The sequence below is a fragment of the Choloepus didactylus genome, chromosome 12 (genome assembly GCF_015220235.1).
Source record: "Choloepus didactylus isolate mChoDid1 chromosome 12, mChoDid1.pri, whole genome shotgun sequence".
Lineage (NCBI taxonomy): Eukaryota > Metazoa > Chordata > Mammalia > Pilosa > Megalonychidae > Choloepus > Choloepus didactylus.
Window position 1 is genome coordinate 48,651,224 of NC_051318.1, and position 5,689 is coordinate 48,656,912.

The following is a 5,689-nucleotide window of genomic DNA, read 5'->3' on the forward strand; positions in this document are numbered from 1 at the left end:
CAAACTAGAACAATGTTCAAATGTCTCAAATTTTTAAAAAATGAGGTCAGGATTAAGGCATTCCCAGATAAATCAAAGCTGAAGGACTTTGTGCTAGTTTGGATATATTATGTCCCACTAAAAGCCATGTTCTTTAATGCAATTTTGTGGGGGCAGATGTATTAGTGTTGATTAGGTTGGAATCCTTTGATTGAATGTTTCCATGGAGATGTAACTTAATCCACTTTGAATGAGATATTTGATTGGATTATTTTCATGGAGATATGGATCCCATCCATTCAGAGTCTTGATTTAATTACTGGAGTCCATAAAAGAGAGCTCATAAACAGAAGGATCTCAGAGCAGCTGAGAGGGATATTTTGGAGAGCAGCTGAGAGAGACATTTTGGAGATGGCCACTGAAAGCAGACTTTTGGTGAAACTTTGGAAATGCTAACCCAGTGTTTGCTCCAGAGAAGCTAAGAGAGGACAGAATGCCCTAAAAGCAACATTTTGAAGAAGTCATAGGATCTGAGAGAGGAGCTGGAACACAACCTGGGATCAGCAGATGCCAGCCACATGCCTTTCCAGCTAACAGAGGTTTTCTGGATGCTATTGGCCTTCCTTCAGTGAAGGTATAACTCGTATTGGTGCCTTAATTTGGACATTTTCATGTCTTTCAGACTATAAATTTGTAACCAAATAAACTTGGAACAGACTTTTTCACCACTAGATTGCTACAAGTGATGCTAAAGCATTCTGCAGGTTGAAAGGAAAAGACTGTAGACAATAGGTCAAAGCTGCATGATGAAATAAAGATTTCCAGTGAGGGTGAAGACATGGATAAATATAAATGCCAGCCATGTTGTATTTTTGGTGTGTAACTCCACATTTTACTTCCTACAACATCTAAGAGGCAAATGCATAAAATGTAATGAAAATCAGTGGGGGCTCATAATATATAAACATGGAATTTGTGACAAGAACTACATAAAGTTGGGGGACAAATGGATGTAGGAATATTGTTTATGCATGCTATTGAAGTTAAGTTGATGTTAAAGACAACAAGATTGCTATAGATTTAGGATTTAAAAAAAATAATATTGTGTTGCATTAGGGATTTCTTGGGGCATTCAATATGTCACCATGTGTTAGGGAACCTTGAGGACAGAAAATAGAGGATGCATGGTTTCTCTAAAAAAGTGTGTTCTCCTGACTCTAATCCAAAATGTTATAAACTTTATAATCTGATATTGTATGTGATTAAAAATTTATGACCAAAATGAAAATACCCAGATATATAGGGAAGTGAGAAAAGGGAGAAATAATATCACCATTTCATAGGTGAGATTCATAAGTGAATGATGAAGTATAGATTGTAGATCAGATGGTCAGTTGGTGGTTTTCTCACATTAAGAAAGTGTGTATGTGTATAATAGGCACACACACACACACACACACACATATATGTATGCTTTGTTCTGTAGCCACACACCATCTTTGGAAGAAGAAATGTGAGCAAAAATATTTGGGGGAAGGAAATAGTTCTGAAATACTGGTGATAACAGAAATTTTATTTATTTTAAACTATAAAAAAGTGGAGGCAACTTTATTTGACAAATTAAGTATTTTATAGCCTCAAAGGAAATAGCAATAAAGATGTCAGTGAAATCAGTGTTTAAAAAAATTACACATTTTTTGTATTTTGGCTATGACAATGTACTACTTTCTTGTAAGTGCATGAATTATTAGAAAGCTGCAAATGTAATGAACTTGAAGTCCTTTATCTGCTTTCCTCAGGCCCAAGAGAGAAAGAGGAGGGGGTGGGGGGAGAGAGAGAGACAAAAGGAAGAGAATCGATATCTTAATTTTATTAATTGTTCTTTTACTTAAATGATTCATTCTAAGTTCTTATATGTTTGGCAAGGTAAGATATATAGCCATATAAAAATTCTATCAAAGTTACACAATGAAGTGGAAGAGAAAATAACAGGGATAATTAAGAAGCAAGGGAAAGTTTGTGCTATACCTGGGATATCAAAGAACATAGGTATCAATAGGACAATTGTATCAGTAATAGTTACAGCAATTTTGAAGAAAAAGACTAACTCTAGTTTTCAGGGCTGTGTTAAAAAACATCCCTCTGACTAATTTTATTTCTCATTTTAATCCCAAAATCAACTTAGGGAAAGAAGTTTCAAATCTGGACTAGAAAAAACAAAACCTGGGTGTTTTCAAATTCTCATTTGTATAAAGATACATGTAAAGACTTTCAAACAATCAAGAATTACATTGAAAGTCTAAGATTACCAAAATTTCTTCAGTATTCCCAAGAAAATAAAATAGCTGGATCCTTGGTTATCAGGAACAAGATGCAAGAATCTTTGGGAAGAAAAATGTTTTCCACAATGATTTTCCTTTTATTTTAATTATTTTTAATATTACTTAGTTAACTTTTTATTAGGATATACTGAGTTCATTAAAACATATTTTAAAAGTGTATGAGAAAATACGGGATAAGTATTCACAGTGAAATTATTTTGATAAATCATTTTCATTTAGTACCCTAGCTATTAGGCAAAACAGAAAATTTGACGAAAATCTTTTTTTAATTGAAAAAGGAGAAAACGAAAGAAAGATGACTTTTCATCAAACAGGAAAAATAAGAACACATTATTTTCCTCTTCTTCTCTGTTCAGTTCCACATATTATCCTCTGGCCCTTGTGTATTTCCCAGGCCTCATTCACTTCTTCCCTCTGTCTCCTTGGCTTAAGCCTTACTGACTGTTTTGCTGGTCCTAGACTGTGCGAAGCTGATCCCTGCTCACTGTTCCATTCCTGAAAGCCCTTCCTGAAAGCCCTTCCCCTACAGCTTCACAAGGTGCACGCTTTCTCACCACTCAGGCCTCTGCTCAGATACCACTGCCTCAGACAAATTTTCCTGACCGTCCTTCAATTCTATCACTCTCTCTTCCTTACATTCCTTTACCTGAAATTGCATTTTTTTGTCATATTTATTTGCTTGTATGTTTTATACTTTCCAAACTGTGTCTGCTCTATTTCTTCTACAAGCATGCCAGTTCCATTAGGGTACAGATTTTGCTTTATTATGCACAAATTAATAGAATAAATTAAATGGAGGAATCCTTAAAAATAATATTACTTATTTTGAAAGAAAAACACTGAAAGTAAATCAAAATTGATTGCTCAAAAAGCTCTCAATCTTATAGCATAGAAATTTCCTTGTAACAAAATAAATTAATTAAACAAATATTTTTAATTCTGTTTTTAGTATAAATTGCTAGCAATGAGATTTAAAAATCGCCATTTCTATCACTCTCTGAATTTACTTTTAAAAAATTGATTTAGTAAGTTATTTAGTAAAGCAAAAAAGAATTCTTAAAATATTTTTAGTCAATTGAAATCAGGCTGAAAGGAAACTAGCCACTCAGGGACTTAAATACTAGGCTTTCCTATTCCAAAGTATTGATATCTTAGTACTCATATTCATTTATAAAATCTCTTTTAGAAGGTATTTTGAATTTCTTTTCATAATAGTGTAGCAATCACAAAATCTCTTTGATTTTCCTTAAATTTTACATGATTCATGTTGAGTAGAACCTCTAGTATAGTCTCTAATTATAAAGCCTGTATTTTATTCCTCTTTTATACCTCTAACACTATACAAGGCATATAATATGTAGTTTCTTACAAAATTCTTATAGAATGTTTTCTCTTTTAGAGGACTTTTGTGTCTTGTTAATTCTTCTAGTGGTAACAAAACCCAGTGAAATTCTATAGTGAAAATCAATATGTTTTCAAATGGAGTCTCAATACTGGAATTCAGTGATATTTTATAAACTCTTCGAAGATATTTTGGAAACTCAAATTCCTTTCCATAATGGAACACTACAGAGTATTAGGAATTCTTTATAATATACACAACTTAAATTATTTATCTGTGTAAACTAAGATACACAATAAAATAATATTTAATAAAACTACCCCACCTACAAATTCATCCACAGTTTCCTTTTCACATAGAAAAAGAGACACTGTTGAGGCAATATCTCTTTTAATTTCCAAGACTAATCATCTGTTCTTAAATCCATATTTCCTGACTCATTTTCTGGATTAGCCCTTCTTTCCTAAGTCTCCCAAACGTCCCCCTCTCTTTTTTTTCACCCACCAACACTAAAACTTGCACCAAACTCCTGAATTTAAATTTTTACAAAGTATTATGTACACCATTTCAATCTTCCCTCCCAGTTCCATTGTTGTATCATAAAACAGTAGTTTTCTAAATTCACTCACTGCATCTCCTGACTACCAGTTCACTATCAACCCTCTGTAACTGGGCTACCATCTCCAATTCATTAGCAAAGCTTCCCTAGGAAAAAAAAAAAAACACTAAAAAAATAAAATACTGCTAAACTCTGTGCAATATCCTCAACTCATATTTTATTTTAGCATTTAGCATTTTTCTAGGAACGTTTTCTCTGTCTTAAAAGTTGTATCTCTTTGTCCTTATGCACAACTCTCCCAGTATTTATTGCACACTCCTGGTTATTCTTACTGTGTCCCTCTAGCAAATCCCCATTCCTTTGCTCATCTCAAAATGTCTACTTTCTTCTGGGCCTGACCTCCTCTCTTCTCTTTTTATAGTAACAGTCCTCTGAAGCAATTTCTGGATTTGTTCTGCCTCAAGTATACTCATGTTTTTCTGGAGTACTTATTTGTTTATTTGGTGCTAATTGCTTCCTGGGTTCCAACCTTCCACTACAGATTAACTACATGTCTACATTGTTTGGAATATGTCGTAGGTCAAGTTTTCTGGGAAACAGACTCTGAGACTCTGAGATTGCAAGCAGGAGGTTTTTGGGGAGTTGCCACCTGTGAGAGAAACAGAATTGGGCAAAAGGAGAAATTTGAATGAAGAGGCCTTTGCAATAGCAACCTGTGATGGCATTTCAGAGATGTTCAAATTGAGGCTAAGGCAACAAACCTTAAATGCCCTCTTCCCACAGCAACTTGGGGAGGAATATGATGCTAGGTGAGATAGCTCCTTTGAGTTGAAGGAAATTCTCAGTAGAGGACTCATCTATAAACCAACTAACCAATGATTCTGGCAATTTAGGGAATGAATACTTCAGTGTTGAAGGGAAAGCACCTCACAGCACAACATCCATCTGCAGTCCATTCAGATAGACTTGCTTTATATAAGTTCTTCATCTATAAATGGCTCCTTCAGGATTACTTGATATATTTTCCTAGAGATATCTACACAAGAAAAGTGTTTGGGGTATCTTATAGCTTTTGCCACAACAGCTAGGCAGAAATTAATAATCGTAATATTCCTCCTCTGATATCCATACTAAATAGGATCCCATCACCATCATCTATTATCTCTACTTCTCTTGGTGTCTTACCTGGAAGGATGATCTAAGGGATCACAGTCTGGTCATCATGAGCTTCTCAGGCCAATGCTGCTGCACATGGGAATTTATAGTCAAAATCAGGCATGAGAGTACAAAGAAACTTCTTGGTGTGACATTTGATGCCAAAATTTCCTTTCCTGTTCTCATAGGGTAACAGCTTCCCTATCTCCTCCATTTAATGATTACTCTGTTTCTTGCTTGTTGATCTCTTATTCCTCACCCTTAGTAGAAATAATGCCCCTATGTGTACAGAGCCTCTAGACCCACAGAACA